Here is a 20,359-nt window from a genome sequence, read left to right as displayed (position 1 = left end):
TCACTGTGAGGTCTCCACACAACCTTTTCTCTTCTGAGAAGGCTGAACAGCCCAACCCTGTCAGCCTGGTGGTAAATGTGTGGCTGAACCACCAAAACAACTACCTGTAGTTTGAAGCAGGAAGAGAAGGACCCAGGCTGGTAAGATCCTGAGCAGCTTCCATGGACTTGGGAAGTTCTCAGCCTTTTAATTAGGAAAATGCCTTCACCCCCAAAATGGTAGAGACGGTTTGACTGATAAACTGTGTGCTCAGAAGGCCACAAAAGTTATTATTGGTGTCACTGTACTGCTTTAATTAGACTGTTTTGTTGTTTCTTTTCCACCTGTTCCATTTCTCCAGACTGCTGTGTATTATTTTCTTTCTTAGCTCTCATTTCTCCATATTATACTCTTTCCTCCTTATTTTTAATGTCTTTTTTTTTCTTTTTTTTTTCTCAATTTTTCTAATTATTATTGTTCTTTTTGGTCCAGAATACTCTGTTTTCTGAGGGGTGGTCTCTAAGGAAGAGAAACCTAAGTATTCCTTACGAGCCCGTCTCCTAATTCATAAGAATATACACAAACTCCTGTTTTCCAGTACTGTAAACCTAATCCAGGTGGTTTGTGATGAAGAGTTAAATAAAATTAGTCTATTCTGTCTTGACAGTCCCTCCCTTCCTACAGAAAATTAAAATAAAGGTAAGATTTGATAACTCGTTATGGTGAATAAAGGAGAAGAAACCAGCAGGAAGTTGGATGCCCTTGGTCCAGATCACAAACTCTCTGTCACTCCATCCTCAATCCCTGTTATCTCAGCTGCTTCTCTGCAGGGTGGATCCCTCAGGAGTTCGTCTCTCTTGCTCCACGTTTATTTTTGGCTGTGGTGTGGAGTTCCCAGCCAAGCCAGTGACAGTGTCCCGTCACCTCCTGCCCCTCACTCCCACCCTACCCCTGTGCAATGCCAACTTCTGGGTTTCTCCAGTGCAGCCATTTATGGGATGTGTTACACAATGGAGCAGGAAGCCGACCTGGTTTTAAAATCAAAGGAAAACTGGATGGAGCAGGATTCTGGCTGAGTCCCAGCTTGGAAGTCCCTCACTTCGGAAATGCTGGGCAACCCAATCCAACCTTTACCCATATTTCCAGCACAGAGGAAGATTCCCAGCTCCCAGTGCTCTGTCCTGTTCCCACCCAGTGGGCTGGGTTTCCAGGTGAGGCACGAGAGTCTCAGTCTGGAAGATCCCTAATCCCAGCCCTAAACCTGCTTGCAGCAGAGAACACAAGTCCGTCCTGACACCAGCTCTTATTGCAGATCCTGTGGCTGGAGCAGGTTCCTGGTGGAACTGCAGTTCCCAGTGACCTCATTCCTCAATTTTAATCAATCCCTTCAGCTGTTGAGGACCAAAACAGAAAATGCTGTAGACCATCTGTAATGTGTAACCAGAATCCCAGAATCCCTGAGACTGGAAAAGCCCTCCCAGCCCATGGAGTCCAACCTGTGCCCGACCCCACCTTGTCCCCCAGCCCAGAGCACTGAGTGCCATGTCCAGGCCTTCCTTGGACATCTCCAGGGATGGGGACTCCAAACCTCCCTGGGCAGCCCCTGCCAAGGCCTGACCACCCTTTCCAGGAGGAAATTCCTCCTGATGTCCAACCTGAACCTTCCCTGACTTTTAATGAAAAGGACACTCGGGAGAACACTGTTGTACAAGAGAAGAACCATGCAGGTTATTCATTATTGAAATAGTATTAACAAGCCAACAATATCTAGTTGGTTGTGCTGGAAAAGAAAATTTAAAAAAAAAAGCCATCATCTTTTAAATGACATTTTATCTCTGCCCAAGTTGCCAGAGCTTGGGTATAGCCAGTAAAATAAAAGTAGAGGATGACTGAGCAAATGCACAGACTCCTGAAAACTGTAATATTTTTAAGTGTTAGCAAAAAAAAAAAATATCCCTCAAAAAACCCCCCAAACTCAAACCCCAAGAAGTTACAGTATTACAGTAAACGGTGTAACAACTTTCTGTGAGCTCTGCAGTTACCTACATTGACCAACAGAGCAATTACTGTGTCACTGCACCATTCACCCAGACTGGCAAAGAGATTTCAGAGGGGTTTACAAAATCCTCATGGGGATGGAACCCCCGTCCCTGAGAGAGGAACTGCCCTTCCTGACCGAGGAGCTGGGCAGAGGTTATGCAGGACAGCCGGTGCTTTTTGGATTGTTCTGGATTCCCTGTACAATATTCAGTGTGTGCAGTGCCCCGGGACAAAATCCAACACTTGGGAGCCCCTGGGTAGCAGCAGGTGATGCCATGGGCCTTTGCTATCATGGAATCATCAAGGTTGGAAGAGACCTTCAGGATCATCCCGTCCCGCCCCAGCAGCACCACAATCACCCCGAATCCATGTCCCCAAGGGACACATCCAGACACCTGGAACATTCTCAGACACAGGGACTCCACCATCTCCCTGGGATACTTATTCCAAGGTTTGAACACTCCTGCAGAGAATTTTTTTTCTCTAATCTCTGATCTGAACCTGTCCTGGTGCAGTTTGAGGCCATTTCCTCTCTTCCTTTCCCTTGGGATGTGGCAGAAGAGCCCGGCCCCCCCTCCCTGCCCTCTCCTGTCAGGGAGTTGGGGAGAGCAATGAGGTCCCCCCTGAGCCTCCTCTTCTCCAGATAAACCCCCCCAGCTCCCTCAGGTGTTGGGCAAGAACCACGTTCTGGTCATACTTGAAGGCAAAGGGAGAAGTGTCAAAAGCAGCCCTAATTGACCTCAAATCTTTCTGGGGCTGAGGGGAACGAGAAAGGACCACTCCAATCATGGTGCTCCCAGACTCCTCCCAAGGCTGTAAGGTGCACTTTCATGGATGATTTCATCTCACCTGACCCTGTGCTGTGGCCCATGGGGTGGTCCCACGATTCCTCTGCCATGTTCCTTCTGTTCCCTTGGCATCCGTATCCTCAGAGAGGGACTTCTCACACAGACCTGAGCAAAGGGGAATGGCCTTAAACTGAGAGAGAGTAGGGTTACATTGGATATTGGGAAGGAATTCTTGGCTGTGAGGGTGGGGAGGCCCTGGCACAGGTTGTCCAGAGAAGCTGTGGCTGCCCCTGGATCCCTGGAAGTATCCAAGGCCAGGTTGGATGGGGCTTGGAGCAACCTGGGCTAGTGGAAGGTGTCCCTGCCCATGGCAGAAGGGTGGCACTGGATGATCTTTAAGGTCCCTTCCAACCCAAACCATTCCATGATTCCATGATCACAGTGTTTAAGTAAAAGTCCCAATGCTTCAATTATTTGGGGCACTTTGGCTGCGGCTCCACCCGTCCCCCTGATCCTTGGCTGCTTATTTCCACCTTTTAAGTCGAGATTAAAAAAATATTAAAACAGGGAGAAAGAGCAAATGGAACAAGTAACATGTCCTAATTTCTCCAAGGAGGCCGGCTGTGAACTGAAATGACTAGATTAAAGTATCACACGTTAGAATTAAAGTATTAGATAAAGGCCATACTCTACTTTTTGATCTTTGTGGGCATTCCAGAAAAAAAAAAAATTAAAAAAAAAACCTGTCACAGATTTAGGCTGGCGGCACCGACCTGGCAATTCCAAGGGGAAAGGAGCCTTCCCTCAGGAGGGAAAGGAGCCTGTCCTTAGAAGCCCGAGGCTCCCACACCGGGAAACGTACAATGCATTTTTTAAACTGTTTTTTTTTGTGTGGGGGGGGAATATGTTGATTTTCTGAGGGGGAGGAGAAAGACCCCTGGATGCAATTCTAAGGGGAGAGGAGTCTTCCCTCAGGAGGGGGAAGCCTGTCCTCAGCAGCCCGAGGCTCCCACACCGGGAAACGTACAGTGCATTTTTTAAACTGTTTTTTTTTGTGTGGGGGGGGAATATGTTGATTTTCTGAGGGGGAGGAGAAAGACCCCTGGATGCAATTCTAAGGGGAGAGGAGTCTTCCCTCAGGAGGGGGAAGCCTGTCCTCAGCAGCCCGAGGCTCCCGCACCGGGCTAATTTTAGCGCATTTTTAAACTCCTTTTCTAAGGGGGAGGAGAAAAACCCCTGGACGCAATTCCGAGAGGAAAGGCGCCTTCCCTCCGGAACTCGAGGCTCCCACAGCGGGCTCCTCTTACTGCATTTTTAAACCGGTTTTTGGGGAATACGCCTGTTTTCGGAGGGGCCGAGCCCGGCCGGTCCCTCCCCTCACGCCGGGCGGGCGGGAAGCCCCGGCGGGCTCGGCCTCGCCTCAAGCGGCCGCCGCGGCTCCGGCGCCCCCTGCGGGCGGGGGCCGGCGGCGCCTCACCCGGCGGGGTCCCTTCACCGGGAATGGCGGCCGCTCCCCTTCCCCGCCCCGCCGGGGCCATCCCGGCCCGCAGGGCCGCCGACACCGTCACATGCCGGAGGGCGGGCGCGGATGGATCGGGAATAGGGATGGAATAAGGAGGAAAGAGGGGGGGAATGGGGAAGGAGCCGTTGCCATGGCGAGCAGCGCCCGCCCTTCCCTCCCCACGTCAGCGCCGTCTCCCGCCCGGCCGCGGGTGATTGACAGTTGCCATGGCAACAGGCTCGCCCCGCCGCCATTTTGTCAGTTGGGGTTTTTTTTTAAATTTAAAAAAAAAAGTAATAATTAAAAAAAAAGAAAAAAAGCACCGAAGCGCTGTCTTTTCCCGCCAGAATCGCGGGGTTTATTGTTTTATTATTTTTTAATTTCTCTTTTTCTTTTGCGCTTTCTCCTTGTTTCGACCTCCAACCGCGAAAGGAAAAGGAAAAAGAAAGGGACGCCAAAAAAAAAAAAAAAAAAGTGCGCTCCGAGGGTCCCGCCGGGGATGCGCGGACGGGACTGAGGCGGCGGCGGTGCGGGAAGCGGAGCCGGTTCGTGAGGAAGGAGGGAGGGCGAGAGGGAGGGAAGGGGAAGGAGGAGCGGGCGGGGGGGGAGGGGGGGGGAGGAGGTAGCGGCTGGCAGGCGGGGGGGGGAGGGAGGGAGCGAGGAGTTCCCGGGGGCTCGGTACGGCGCTGCGCTTCCCCCCATCCCCTCCTCCTCCTCCTCTCCTCCTCCTCCTCCTCTCCTCCTCCTCCCGCTCCTCCCGCTCCCCCCGCCGCTGTCCCCGCGCTCCCGGCCGGGGCTCAGGCCGCCGATCGCAGCCGAGCCGAGGCGAGGCCGAGCCGCCGCCGGGCGCTGCGCAGGTTTGGACCGCGCGCCATTTTGTGAGGGCAGCGAACACCCAGAGCCCGGCCGGGGACCCGCCGGGCCGCCCGCGCCCCCCTTCCCTCCGCGGCCACCGCCGCGGCCCGAGGGAGGAGGAGGAGGCGCCGCCGCCGCCGAGGCCCCCGGGGGGGGGAAGAGCGGGAGGACGCGCCCGGGCCGCTCGCCCCGCCAAGGGAGGAGGCCTCGCCCCGGGAGAAGCCGCCGCTCGGGTGAGTGAGACGCCGCACCGCGGGACGAGCCGGGGCCGCCTCGCCCGGGCCCGCGGCGGAGGGGCCGCAGCGCTCCGCTGCCATCTTAGAGCGGGAGCCATCCCCGCCCGCCCCTACGCTCCCCGCGGCCTTTCCCCGCTCCCAGCGCGGCTCTGCCTTCCCGGGCCTTGGGAGCGGCGGTGGAGGAAGGGGAGCTCGCCCGGAGCCGCTCGGTGTTATGCGCAACGCCCTGCGGTGGGCGGGTGCGAGGGCTCGGGCCGGGCCGGCCGCGGGGAGGGCGGCGGGACTTGGAGCATCACCTGTTGTAGGGCAGGGTTGGGATGGCCCGGCACCTGCGAGGGGGCAGGTGGGCAGCGTGGAGGGGGAGATGGGGAAGGAGTTACCTGAGCGAGGTGCCTGTCATCCCGCCGGTGGGGGGTGGGGAGGAGGAGGAGGGAGCAGCGTTGGGAATAGCACAGGGACACGCAGGGACACGCAGGGACACACAGGCACAGGGACACACCGGCGCTTCCCGGGGAGGGCGGCGGAGTCCCCATCCCTGGGGGCGTCCAAGGAGCGACTGGACGTGGCGCTCGGTGCTCTGGGCTGGGTGACACGGTGGGGATGGGGCGCAGGGGGGGACTGGGTGATCTTGGAGGGCTTTTCCAGGCTCGGTGATTCTGGGATTCCATATTTTAATAGCTGGTCGCAGCCCTGCTGGGGCTGAGCTTTGTGTGGCTGGAGGAATTGGAGCTCTCCTCGGGTACGCTGGGTGCTCCTCTGGAGCGGCCACAGTTCCCTCCCGCCGCCAAGGAATCACAAAACGCAATTAAAAAGTCCTGTATTTCGAAATTTCGAAATTGGTGCGTTTTTGAATCTCGGTCAGCTTTGAAGTTTTGGGTTCAGCCCGGCCAAGGACCACATAAGGGTTCTTTGATCATGTATCTACATTGCTGCTCTTGCTTAGTTCTCCTGTTTCTCCCCAGTCACGGGGGAAATAAACATTTATTGTTATTGAAAATTAACAAAGGCAGAATATCTGACTGCAAAATAAATCAACAAGCGTGTTTTTGACAACCATCCCGGTTTAATCTGAGTTAGAGTGTCCTGTTAACTTTTGCCAGGGGGTTCCTAAAGTCAGACTTAGGTGGATTTAGTATCATGGGGGTCTGGATTTGTACAAGTCCACAACTTTTTTTATTACCTTGTTGGTATTTCCTTACATTTTCCTTAAGAAGAGGTGTGTGGAGTTGAAGAATACACAGATGATATCTGGTGATAAATGAGCAAACATTTAGTTTCTGGTAGTATTTAATTCCCTGCCTGTAGCCAAGCAGAATTTACCTTCCCTCCTTGGAATAGACTGTAGCCCTAAAAAGTTTTGGTAAACTTGTTTCTCTTTTTTTCTCCATGCCCCCCCCTCCTCCCCCAACCTGTGTAGGTTGGATATTTTTGGAAAATTAATTATACTTTATAGAATTAGAATAATAACACTGGAAATAACTCTGAGCTAGTATTTGTTAACTATTATCTATATATATTTGCAGTGTGTATATATAGATACTTTTGTAGGCTACGCTTCATGTTTTTGGCTTACATGAATTATTTAGAACTAGACTGTTTTTATTTGCAGTCTGAAGTCGAATATGTGTGTGAAGTGTTAAATTTACATTTTCTGCTGCAAATTAAAAATTCTCTCCAAGTTTATGAGGCTTATTGAGTTTAATTCACGGCTTTGCAATGTTCCTCGGGTAAAGCAAGTGTATCTTGTTGAAAACTGAATAAAAAGCAGGCATTTCTTGAACCGGGAGGGCAAGAGGACAATAGTTTAATATTGTTTCCAGGCTCAGAGGTTTGTTACAGGAGCAGGAACTGTTACAGTTCCTGCATCAATACTTGGGTGGATTTAGGACTTGTCATTGGAATCCCCTCCCCCACGTTGGACAGTGACAGAGAAGCCACAACAGGGATAATTTTACCTAATAGCAGCCAAGAGTTCTCTGTTCCAGCGTGGATTTATGGGCAGGATTCTCTTCCTTGTGGGAAATAACGAGGCAGGCACCGGGAATTTATCAGTTTTTGAGGTCTGGGGGATTGTGTGGGCTGGGAATCAGCCCCTGATGGCCCTGAGTGACTCCTGCAAACTGGCTGATAGTTTAACCAAAGCAGCACAACACCACTGGTGTCCAGAAAAAACCTGTGCCTTGTCTGAGCTCCTAAAGTGCCATTTAATTAGGACATATTTGCTGACATGTGCCACAGCTTAAAATCATGCTTGAAACTGGACCACCTGCTCGGCTGGGATGTGAGAAGATGAGTTACACACACAAAACCCGAACCTTTCCTTGCCATGATGGCATTTTACAGCTTCATCTGAGCTCCAGTGGGTGGTGGTTCGGAGACTAGAACCTACCAGTGCCAAAAAAGAGGCAGTTTTTGTTGCTATAATTAGATTATCTTTTGGGCATTCCTCTTAAGACCTCTTTATTTCAGGTGGTTTTAGCCCCGGCTTTGGGACTGTAGGTTGAAAGTTGTTGTCCCAGTTCACGTTTCTGAGTAAGAATTGCAGCCTGGTGTATGTTCAGCCTTTAAAATGGTAATTTTTAATGCCATTTGAGGAGCTGTTCTCCAAAGTGAAGGCAAAAACTTTCTGATACCTTTGTTTTGAGGGAGCACGGGAGACTTGTATAACTTCTGAAATCCTTTTGTAAATAGATCTGTTGTTGTAGAATAGGATTATTTACAGAGAACTGCTGCTTTTGTCTTTATAACCCAGTACAAAAGATTATTTGTTAAGTTTACAGTTTCATCTCTTTTTTTTTTTTATCAAGAGGTTGGTAAGAAATATCTGTTTAAAAAAAAATTATGTAATAACTTTTTTGCTACTCAGACTTCAAGAAGTCTGATGTTTATGCAGTGAGACTTCTTTATTGCTCTTTTTGAAATAATACCAAAAAAAACCTCTCTGAGCAGAGTGCCTTTCTTGTGAGGGGTGAAAACCATAATCCAGAGAAGGGGAATACTCTGCTTTTCCTTCCTCACCTCCATGGGTCCTTCAGGAGGAGGGTTATGGGAACTGTAGTCCATGGATGGTTCCCAAACACCACAGAAACTTTATGCAGAGTTATCTGGTGCTGCCTCTTCAAGGTGACGCAATACACAATAGAATTGCAATGATTGTCCAGTTTTTTAATCCATCTTTTCCCCTTTTGGGGGAAGGAAGGTAAAACTCTGCATGTGGTTATGTTTTATCCCAGCCTGACTGGAAAAATAACTCACCTGCTTTTGCTGGTACCACTGGATTTCATTCCCTCAGAACAGGGCTCTGCTTTGTACTTCCCCACTGTGAAAATATGACTTTATCCTCTCCTTATTCACCCCAGAATCCCTGTCTGTGTGATTTTCAGGGAGAATCCCCACTGAAGGGCTGGGGAAATTTGGGACACAGCTCCCAGCCAGCCCTGCTTGTGTCCATGCAGTGGGAATACTCTGGAGCCTCCCAAATCTGGGAGCTCCTTCAGTCCCCCTGCACGAAGACAAAATGAGCAGCATTCCAGCCCTGGATGTGGCATTTTGGAAAAGCAGGGCAATGGTGCTGTAATTGGAATAACACAAGCTGGCACTTATTTGTAAACATACTCCTTGCAAAGTTTCCAGGGTCTGAGTAGCACCAAATACCTGAAAGTGAAACCCAGTAAATGAAAGTAAAATTAACTCCAGTAAGGGCCAGTTTTGTTCCAGCTGTGAGAAACCAACCTTTCAATTGATGTGTTACATAAAGTTCCAAGCCCTTCTGTTTTTCTTCTTTTTTTTTTTCCCCTCTTTTCCTTTTCCCCCAGAGGCAAATAAAAATAGACTGTGTTGTGAGTCAGTTAAAGGAATAGTTAATAATACATTAATACCTCTTTGTGTTGAAAAGTTTCCTCTTTCTTTTTAGTAACTGTTTGGATGGTGAAGGAAGAGAGAAGTGGAAATGTACAAATGGATTTCTGATGGCAGAGTTATTCCTTCAAAATATAATGGGAAAAAATTTAGAGGGAGTTTTGACGAGTTACTGGGAAAAAAAAAATCAGTAGAACGAGTAGTTGACAAAATACATTTTAATGATTAAATTGAACTTGCCAGTGAAACTTTTAAATCCTGGTGTCCCAAAACCCTTTTGTTCATTGGGTTTTTTTGGTTTCCTGGCTTCAAGCAGGTTTCCTTCAAAATCCTGTTTCCCTATATGTGTTCAAATCATAATTTGTGCTTCTGTGAACTCCATAAATTGGTAATAACTCCTCATTTACTTTGCCAGTGGGCCCATTGCTGAGGATCCAGTTGGGACATACAACATCCACTTTGGAGAGGGGATAATTTTGTGTCCATGATACCAGTTTGTTGTTAAAACTCAAGGAAGGGGTAAAAAGAGGAGAGAAATATTGTCAGGGAGGGAAGGGAATGTGTTGGTGATCCCTCAGCTCTGTATTTGCCTGGACACTGAATTTCCTCACACCAAACACTCTCTTTGGTCAGTCCAGTTGTAATTCAGCTTTTTACCTACTTATAAATGTATACCCAGACATATTCTTGTATTTAAATATTTTTAACAGGATTTGTAATGAACCACAGACAGGGTATGTGTGTGATTATGACAAATCAGTCTCCAGTACCCACCTTGAAAACCTGAGTGGTGCTGGAAGCACAGTAACTTTCCTGGATCATGTCTCATCCTGGCTTCTTTGTTGTTATTCTTTCCAAGTTGTGGATAATTCGGCATTAATGTAACGGTGTGACAGAGTTAGTGTTTGAAATATATTGAATTCTTTGTTCATTTGACAAGAAGTGATTGTTGCATGAAGATCTTGGTAGTTTTCCTTTCTGTAGAAGTTCTTCATAAATGCTACAAATACCAGGGGAGTGTTGTGGAAGAACAGCTTAATGCACATTTTTCACCATGGTCAGATGTTCTTAAGTTGGAACTCTGTGCTCTTGTACTCGGGGTGACTTTCCTGCCAGTGTCACAGTGTGCCTTCAGAAACTGGGGTTTTATGGCAGGCCCTGTGCAGGGAAATGAGCATTTCTGTAAATGCTTAATGTGTGACTGCACGTGTGGATCTCTGTCTTTCCAGTAAAATCAGATTTTTTTATAGGTCACAGAATGGTTTGGGTTGGAAGGGACCTGAAAGATCAGCCAGTTCCAACTCCCTGCCATGGGCAGGGACACCTTCCACTAGCCCAGGTTGCTCCAAGCCCTGTCCAACCTGGCCTTGGACACTTCCAGGGATCCAGGGGCAGCCACAGCTTCTCTGGGCAACCTGTGCCAGGGCCTCCCCACCCTCACAGGGAAGGATTTCTTCCTAATATTTAATCTAAACCTACTCCCTTTCAGTGTGAAACCATTCCCCCTTGTCCTGTCACTCCAGCCCTTGTCCCAAGTCCTTCTCCAGCCCTCTTGGAGCCCCTTTAGGCCCTGGAAGGGGCTCTCAGGTCTCCCTGGAGCCTTCTCTTCTCCAGCTGAACAGTCCCAGCTCTCCCAGCCTTTCCTCCCAGCAGAGCTGCTCCAGCCCTGGGATCCTCTTGGGGCCTGCTCTGGACTCTCTCCAGCAGCTCCATGTCCTTGCTGGGCTGTTCCCAGGGCTGGAGCAGCTCTGCAGGGGGGTCTCACCTGAGAGGGCAGAGGGGCACAATCCCCCCTCACTCTGCCCACGCTGGGGGATCAGCCCAGGGCATGGGGGGTTCTGGGCTCTGAACTCACTGTTGAGCTTCTCATCAACCATCATCCCCCCATCCTCCTCCCCAGGGCTGCTCCATCCTCCTCCTCCCCAGGGCTGCTCTCCATCCACCTCCTCCCAGCCTGTCTTTGTGCTTGGGATTGCAGGACCTTGCACTTGGCCTTGTTGAACTTCATAAGTTTTACACATTCCCACCTCTCCAGCCTGTCCAGGTCCCTCTGGATGCCCCATCCCACCCCTGCAGGGTGTGACTGCCCCACACACCTCAGTGTCATTGTCACGCTTGCTGAGGATGCCCTCAATCCCACTGTCCCTGTCTAAATTGTTAAATTTTGCTAAGTCAAGCTCTGTTTTAAGGCTACAAAACTTAAACTGGTAGTAGATGCAGTGCTGAGGTAGTAGGAACTACCCAGTTACTACCCAGTTACTACACCTTTGTTTTGAATGGCCCTCGTAGCTCCTCAAACTTCTTGTGATGGTTTATTATTTATAATAAGCTTAGTATATGTTTACTAATCATAAAGCTTAATTATAAAGTTTCATTTCTAAGTGAATTGGTGTCTTGTGTGAACTATCTCTACTAGAGACGGTGTCATAAATGAGTTGGGTGCCTTGAAGGCTGAGTGGAAAGAGGAGAAGATACTGTGTTATAGGGGAAGTTCTTGTAAGGACATGGATAAGAATTCCAGTGGAAAGAGTGGAAGATACTGTGTTACATAGGTGCAGTTTTTATAGGGACATGGGTAAGAATTCCAGTGGAAAGAGTGGAAGATACTGTGTTACACAGGGGAAGTTTTTATGAGGACATGGGTAAGAATTCCTTGGCTTTGGTGGTTGCAGAGAGACCTTTGCTGGGGGCTGATTTCCATGTTGGTTTGTAGGTACAACATGAAGTAAGTATTATTTCTTTCTCTGTTCAATCAGATTTCATGACTTGGAGATCCCTGTCCATCCCTAAGGTGCTCCTCTGGGGAAATCCATGTGTGTTTGTGCTTTGGCAGGAGTTGGATTCGATGATCCTGGTGGGGTCTCTTCCAGCTCAGCGTATTCTGTGATCCTGTAATAAAAAGGGGTGTGAGTTACTGCAATTTGATAGTTTGCTGTACAAAAGCTTCACAGCAGAAGGTCTCAAAACTAATAATCCGGGGGTGTGATGTGGTCCTTCCAAAGGGGTTCCTCTCCTGTCCTTGTAGGATTGGGTCGGGGATGTTTTCACCCGTATTTTACACAGCACGTGGCCATGACTGCACAAGGTCCATGTGAGCCTTCTTTGGGTCTTGTGACCCGCCAAAACATTCATTTCTGCATCGTTGTGGACTTAAATTAACCAGAGTCGTGTTCACAGCGTGGACATCTTAAAACTTTATGAGCTTGGTGTTGAAACCTTGGGAAATGCAGTTGCACAGGTGGAAGCAGCTGGAGCACAGCTCCTGCCCTGCCTTGGTGGGTCCTGACAGCACCGACTCCTTTGCTTGTCGTCCTGAAACCGAGACCCCTTGGCTTCACGTGATGAGGACTAGAAACTTATCTAATGTTTCCTTGTGAATGAACCATTAGAAAGGGACATAAATTTCGAAATGTGGATTTGAAAGTAGTATCCAGTACCCCTTCACTTAATCTGACTGCTGCCACACAATCTCAGTAAACAAAAAAAACCCCCTTTTGTTAAAATATTCCCATTTAATTTGTTGCAGAAGCTAATAAAGCAAGGAAAACCAGTTGGCCGAGTTATGATGTTGTGAAGTTCTCTCTTTTGAAGTCTAGTTTAAAAAAAAATACTTTTTTCTCTTCTTTATAATCCAAAGACGTAGTTGTGTAACTATTGTATAATAGTTGTGTTACCCTTGCATAAAGCAGGTATTTAATTCTGGTTTTCTGCTGGATGTTCTTAACCAGCATCCAGTTATTTCAAGAGAGGAGAAAACAAGTTCTGCCTATAGGTCTGGAAATCACCCTCTCCTGCAAAACGTTGCCAAAAACTTTACAAAAAAAAGCCACTTTAACTGAAAGGACGCGTTTTCAAATATTTCAACTTAATGTTGTGACAAAGTGAAACGTGAAAGACGTGGTGCCACCCATCGAGCTCCGGGTCTGTGTGTGAGGGGAGGAATGTCCATATGTGACAAAGTGCCATTTTTCCGAGGTCTCCCGAAGCTCTGCCGGCTCCCGCCCGGGGTTCCTTGGGTTGGGAAGGCTGGGAGATGAGCACTGACCTCTGAGCAGGCTCCGAGTTCCCAGCAGAAAAAAAAACCAGCTCAGGGAGCTTTTAAATGCTTATTAAAAAAAATCTGAAGCTAAAGGAAAGGCCAAATTGGAGCTGTTCATGCCATTCAATGTTTTCCTGGTACTGAGAAGTTCATGGGAGATTTACATTCTGAAGGGTTTGCTGGGGTTGGTTTTTCCTCCCCTCTCTTTTTCAGTCCCCCCTTTCTGTCCGACATAATAACTTCTAGTTCTAAATAAATATATATATATATATTTAAATCATGTTCTGATTGAGATCAGAGACTTCTTTTGTGTGTGTGTGACAAAGATTTCCTCAGCCTTAGTTTGTATTTGCTGTCCTTTAATGTGTGTTTCCAAAGTCTGCTATGAGTTATTTGACCTTCCTTATGTCATTCCTCATTTTTTATATCTTTATCACTTCTATTTCTACCTCAAAAGTACAATCCTAGGCCTTCATAGCTAAAACCCAGTATTTTGGTCTTATTATATGGCTCACTTTCCTTTTTTAAGATTTTGAGTCTTGTACTTCCTACCTCATTTTATTGCAGGGGGAGAATATCTGATTATTTCTGCACAAGAGTTCAAAAATGGGATGGGGAGTTTAATGTTTAGACTTCCAGATTTGAAAAAACAAAAATATTAGTGATGCAGGATTCTTTCTAAGATTTGCTTTCATTTTCTTCCTCTGGCCTGCTGCTGCTTTAAAAACCAAATGTTAATTTTCATCTTGGTGTGCTTTTTCGTTTGCATAAAACAAAAGCATCTGTGGTTTGAGGTGAGCCTGAAGCTCAAGGTATGTTTTTAGCAATCACACAGAGGGCCCAGAATGTAATTTCTAAGGTACATATGAGTCAACATGTGTGTTCTGAAACCTCTGAGCTCCCAGCTCGACAGTGCCAAACACCCAAACTTTGTGTGTGCATTCGAGAAAACTTTGTGTGTGTGTGTGTTTGGCTCATATTCCAGAGGTGGAAAACATTTCAATCTGTAGAGTGACATTTGACTTTATTAGTTATTTCCATTAAAAATCCCAAAGTAGAGCACTCAAACTCTGGGAAAAATTGGAAAATTCTCTCTTGCTTTTGGTGGTCTGGACTACCTTTCATCATGGAGTAAATATATATATATATGTGTATATCTATATCTGTATCTTAAGGTAGAAGCACTTTAGTAAGTGCTCACTGCCCAGGTGCAACCCTGCACTTGGTGTTGAGTTTTATAACTTTTCATGTCACACTTTAGTGCCCAGATCAAATAAATTCTAAGAGATTTTTTCCAGCTTCTTGTGCGAGAATAAAGTTTTTCAGTGATTGGGATCCAACGGAGAGAAAAAACCCCTCCACCGAAACTCTCTGTGCCTCCTTGGCAGCCTGACCTTGGGCACTGAGTTTTTTGGGGATGGGGAGGGGGGATTCAGGGATTTTAGGCATTTTGTAGCGCTTCACGTTTGCTTTCCATGCAGGCAGCAGTTTGTTCCCACGGGATAAATAAGGGAATGAAAGGGAAAAGGTGGAAGTGAGAGCCCAAAGTCAGCGGTGACGCAGCGGGCGGAGCCCGGGGGGGAGGGTTTGGGTGTCTGAGGCCTTAATAGCAGGATGCTCCTTGGATTTGCAGCCTCATTTGCCTGGAGTTTGTATTCCCAGCGCTTTGTAACTTGGAGAAGCAGGCTCTGAACGTTGGGGAGTGACTCAGCACATCCACACAGAGGTCTGCTCAAGGAACTTAGGATTTGGTTGGAAATTTGGGGGAATTGGGAGTTGGAACTCGTTTTTCCCCGAAGGGAATTTGAAAATTAAAAGTCGTTATTTTTTTTTAAGGCAGTCTCTTTCCCCGTTTGATCTGCATCCCTCAGTTTTGGGAAAAGGGATGGAATATTTTGGTAGATGGTATCACTTATGGCATAGCTGGTGTTTGCTGTGTAGCTTTGTTTTCTGTGTGCTCTCCTCCTGCTGCACATGATAAGCATCTGTGCAATGAATAAAACACCATTTGACTCTGGAAGTGAAGACTGTGCTGCAAAATATCTAAAAGAGGCAGAATTGTGTTTCAGGCCTGCCTTAAACATTTCTTAGGCTCTGATTTGATGACATTTATTCAACTTTTATCCTATGGAAGGGGAAGGAGGCGTATATGGGATTTGCCCAGTTTGTATGATTGAAACAGGGAACCAGGGCATGATTTGGGTTGGAAGGGACCTTAAAGATCATCTCCTTCCACTCCCTGCCGTGGGTAGGGACACCTTTTGCTATCCCAGGTTGCTCCAAGCCCCATCCAACCTGGCCTTGGACACTTCCAGGGATCCAGGAGCAGCCACAACTCCATCCTATTAGTCCAGAAGCTCCAGCCTTTCCCACCCGACCTGGCAGAGGGAATAGTTTGGGGAACAGTGAATGGGACCTGTGCAAATGTCACCAGGTGTGTAACCCAGCCTTCCTTATTCTTGAGTTTAGTTGGATTTTTTGAGGGAAAATTGGTTCAATGTCTTAAATGTTGACTCTTCTACAATAACGTGTTCCCAGTTCCAGCTGATCAAACTTGTCACAGTCCTGGGACACCGTGGGGAGTGGTGGCAGTGGAGGGGAACAAAGTGACAGGAGCTGATGGATAAAGATTGAAACTCTTGGCCTTCTGCTGCTCCACCCTCTTAAAGCTGGGGGGAATTGGAGAAGACTTCATGATCTGTCTTTCATCCAGATCAGTTCTGTCTTGTGGGGTGAGACAAGACCCTGGGCTGGGACAGAATCTCAGTGCTCAGAGGGTGCTGAAGGGCAGCACAGCAAGAGCAGCATATTCAGAGCAAAACACAAGCAACATTGATTTTTCTCCCCCTTTTCCTTCCACCCTTAACCATTTTCTCCTTCCACCACCACATCTGTGCTTTCCTGGGGCTGGTGACAGTTACCTTGCTCTCCTCAAAACCACTCATGTGCCAAATCTGAAATAATGGATAAAGAAGAAGCAAAAAGGTGAAAAGCAACAACAGTTTTCCTGTTTCATCTCTGAGGGGTGTGGGCCAGTATTTAACCTGCTGATGTTCTGTGTGTGTGTCACAAGTGCTGACAGACTGAGGGGAAGTTCATGCACAAGGTGTGGAGTCACAGAAGAATTTGAGGGCAACTGTTGGAAGAGGCCAAGTGTGCAACAAGGAGTTGTTTGAAGGAAGGACCCCTTGAGCAGCTCCCCTTTTCCCAGCTCCTGGTTGTTCCCACCTGCTCTGTGTTGGCACAGCTGTTTGGGAGCCCAACTCAGTGAATCAGACTTAGAAACAGAGTTGGCTGAAATACATAATTTTATATTTTTAATGTTGGGGTGTGTGTGGGGGAGGAGAATCAGGTTACTCTTGAGCCAGCTCCATTCCCAGCCCCGGCACAGTGTGACAAGATAATGGAATGGGCTGTGTGGGTGGACAGGAACAGGGTGCCTGGAAGAGGCAGGGGTTGGTTCCCTGGCTCTGATAGCGCTGTTACTTAATGGAGAACATCATCCCCAGGAATTTCTGCCACCCCTCCTGTAGTAAATCACTCCTCTGTCAGCCTCTCTCCCCCTCCTCTCTCCGACTTTCCCTGCTATCTCCAACTTCCAGGCTCCCTCCCTGCGCGTTCCGGCTCCGCTGCTGCCCTGGGCACGCTCAGCACGTGCTGCCACGGCCTCAACTTGGCAACAGCTTCTCCCTCCAACTCTCCTGCTCGCTCCTGGTGCATCTTTCCATGCTCTCTTTTTCCCTTGAGCTCTTCCTCTTGTTCTTCCTCACCTTTTTTACAATTTTCCGGCTCCTGCTCCTGCCCTTTTTTCTCCCAGGTCCTTTCCAGCTCTCGCTCTCCCTGTTATTGTCATTTGTTGTTCCTTCCCGCTTTCTCTTCCTTCACAGGAAGAAAAAAAATCCACATTTTAAAGACTAAAACCTCTTAAGAAACTCCAAAGTTTTTAATTTTCTGTGTGTTCACCCCAAACCAATACAAGACACAGATTTCTTCTTTGCCTCATTCCCTCTTGAATTTTTGCTTGAATTCTGTGTTGCCTTAAGATATGCTCACATAAAATAGGTGGTTTATCCTTTTTGGATAAACTGAAAGAGGAATTGAGGTTTCCAAAGTTAATGTTCTAATAAAAGGTATTTTCAGGTGTCTGTGTACTTACTGTAGCAGATGTTAAATTGTGAAGATGCTTTGTTTTCTTGTTCCTGCTCTACAAAGGAGACATAAAAATTGTTTCTCTTTCACACAACCACAAGCTGGACCAGTTATGTTCAAAACCAACCCACCAACTCTTTTGGAAATTCCATCTTTGCTTGTCCTCTTAAATAAATGACCAGTTTCACTTCCATGTGTTCAGATACTCAGCATTTTTGTTCACATTAGTTAAATTTTGTTGATAACTTATTATCTGTTAGTTAGGGAAGTGGACAGGAGTGCTGATTCCTTAATATCTAAATCCATCCATATTGTAAAATCCATCCATATTTTAATAATCCAGAGTGGCTTCTAATAAAAATGTGGAAGATTGGACAGTTTTTAGGAATAGTTGAGGTTCCTTAGTCACACACTCAGGACCTTCTTGCTGAGCTCTTTCACAACATGGAATAAGAGGAGAACTATTTTAAAAGTTCTCTTTTTACAGCAATCTTTCCTCAAAACCACAGCACATCATTCCATGGAATACACCAGGAACACTAGGAGAAAACTAAAGAATAAATCTGCTGGAAGAGTGGCTTTGTTTTGGAGTCTTTCCATCCATCCCAAGATATTCTTGGGAGTGTGCAAGGTTTTCTTGCCTTTTTATTTCCTGGATACCTCGGACGTGGTGATCCTGAGTGCTCTTTGGAGGGCTGGAAGGTCAGGATTTAAAAGGCTTTTTTTTTTTTTTGGTTCTTCTTTTTAATTTGTCCTCATTTCCTTCCTGCAACCTGCTTTATTATAATCATTTTAGGAAGTCTTATAAAGGAAAAAAAAAAGCCACAGGAAGCTCAGAACCTTCTCAACTTCTGATGCTGGCAGAGATACTGTTAAATAATCAGAAAATTGTGTGGTCTTACCATGACCTAAATTACTTTAATGAATAATTTTATCAAAGCTTTAGTCCACTTCTTGAACAAATGACAAATAACTCAGAGAGCATCAGGTTGATCAGTGCAAACCCAGGATTCTGATGCAGGAATTAGGGAAGCTTCACATCAACTGTCCCAAAGGTTCAACTTCTTCTCTTTGGCCTCATAAAAGTCGAGTTGGACCAAATTAACCTCTTATAGAGACTTTTCCTGGGCTTTTCTCTTGTTGAGAGATGTCTTCTAGACTTTTGTCTTATGACTGCCAGCAGGGAATATTCAAAAGTGAATTCCATACTTCCCCATAGTGACTGTCCTCAAAAAGGGATTCAAACCAACATTATCCCAAATTTACAGACCAAGCTTGAACTGCACGTTCAAACCTGGATTGAGTTTCCTCATGGCAGGGGAGCTGCAAGCTCCTGGTAGATTCCTGAGGCTCAGAAAGTCCTTGTTTTCCATATGAATAATCAGGAAATAATCAGGTTTGAAGGGTGATTGGCAGTCTGTTCTGCTGGATGAAAATGCCCTGGTCTCTTGGTCTTTGAAGGCTTGTAAATGATTAGTTCTTTTGCCAGTTATTCCTTGGATTGAGGGAGGCTTGATGAGGAATTCCTGGATGAAATGCTGAAGGAGTTGTGTAGAAGGTCATTAGATTATGAGGAGTACGTTCTGGGTGTATTTTTTTTAATACTTACAGTGATTTTCTCTGGGATAACAAGTGTTCTGGAGTCTCCAGTGAGCTCACAGAGTTACTGTGTTTTGTGGTGGCACAGAAATCTCTGTTCAATGTGATAGTAAATGTACCCAGTGATAATAAATGCACCCACTCTCTGTCCTGCCTTCTCTCTCTGACTTTGCTTATAGGACTTGGATAAGGTGCCTGAATTATTCTCATGGATTTTAATACCCCTTAAACTGAGGAATTCCAGCCTAGTGCCAGCTCTGCCCTGGTATCCTGATTTACCTTGGGATATCCCAAGATTTGCTTTAATACCATGCTCAGCAGCAGGGCTGAAGGCTACCAAGGTGGTGAAAGAATTTTTGGAGTTTTCCATGTGAAAGAGGAGGTGTTTTGACTCCCTCCCCGGATCCTCTGAAAATTCACTGAAGTTCCTCAGTTCCTCTCCTTCCTCAATGAGAGTTTTCTAGGTCAGCGGTTCCTTTCCCGGGGAATAAGGCCATGGCAAATGTGCTGCAGATGGAACACAAAAACCACGTTGAATTCTCTTTAAGTTAAGGAATACGATGTTGGGGTGATTCATGTTTGGTGAAAAACATTTTTGGAGCTTGACAGTGGTGTGTGAGCTGAGAAATAATGTCAGGGCTGGAAGGAGCGAGGGGGGGAAATGGGGGAGCTTTATTTATTCATGGCTTTCATGGAGATGGTGATTCTCCCCCTCTGCTCTCCTGAGATCCTACCTGGAATGCTGCTTCCCTGACACAGGAAGGATGTGGATGTGCTGGAGCAGGTCCAGAGGAGGGATATAAAGATGCTCCAAGGGCTGGAGCAGCTCTGCTCTGAATCCAGGCTGGGGGAGCTGGGGGTGTTCACCTGGAGAAGGCTCCAGGGAGACCTGAGAGCCCCTTCCAGAGCCTAAGGGGGCTCCAGGAGAGCTGGATTTCCAGAATCTCAGGTACCTTTCACGACACACAGTGTTGGGATATTTCTTTACAATGAAAAGAAATATTAATACTTTCCTCAGGACAACCATTTGTGATCTGTTTTATGGCTGCATCACACTAATGACCAGAGATATCCAGGGAACTCCATCAGCAGCGTCTCCAGCACTCTGGAAAGTGGAGTTTTGCTTGGAGGTGACACTTCTTTTCCCTCTGGAATTTTATTATTATTTTCCCCAACATGAGAAAGATGTGGATCTGTTGGAACAAGCCCAGAGGAGCCCACTAAGTTGATCCAAGGGCTGGAGCAACTCTGCTCTGGAGCCAGGCTGGGAGAGCTGGGGGGGTTCCCCTGGAGAAGAGAAGGCTCCAGGGAGAGC

The 20,359-nt window shown here is 47.1% G+C and overlaps 1 protein-coding gene across 4 annotated transcripts in view; it reads left to right on the top strand.

Annotated features, from left to right (window-relative positions):
- The first annotated feature begins 4,761 nt into the window (after positions 1-4,761).
- The window catches only part of DYRK1A (dual specificity tyrosine phosphorylation regulated kinase 1A), a 72,603-nt gene continuing 57,005 nt past the window's right edge, over positions 4,762-20,359 (top strand). For 3 of the 4 annotated variants that reach the window (XM_017838568.1, XM_017838567.1, XM_017838565.1), the window contains exon 1: positions 5,295-5,396. The gene's annotated coding sequence lies outside the window, so the exon portion shown is untranslated. Of the gene's footprint in view, positions 4,854-5,294; positions 5,397-20,359 lie in introns of those variants that run through there. The other variant, XM_017838566.1, reaches the window with a different exon arrangement.

The sequence above is a fragment of the Lepidothrix coronata genome, unplaced genomic scaffold (genome assembly GCF_001604755.1).
Source record: "Lepidothrix coronata isolate B3197 unplaced genomic scaffold, Lepidothrix_coronata-1.0 Scaffold347, whole genome shotgun sequence".
NCBI classification, from domain to species: domain Eukaryota; kingdom Metazoa; phylum Chordata; class Aves; order Passeriformes; family Pipridae; genus Lepidothrix; species Lepidothrix coronata.
The sequence above is the reverse complement of the archived record's forward strand: the minus strand, read 5'-3'. Positions and strand labels throughout refer to the sequence as shown.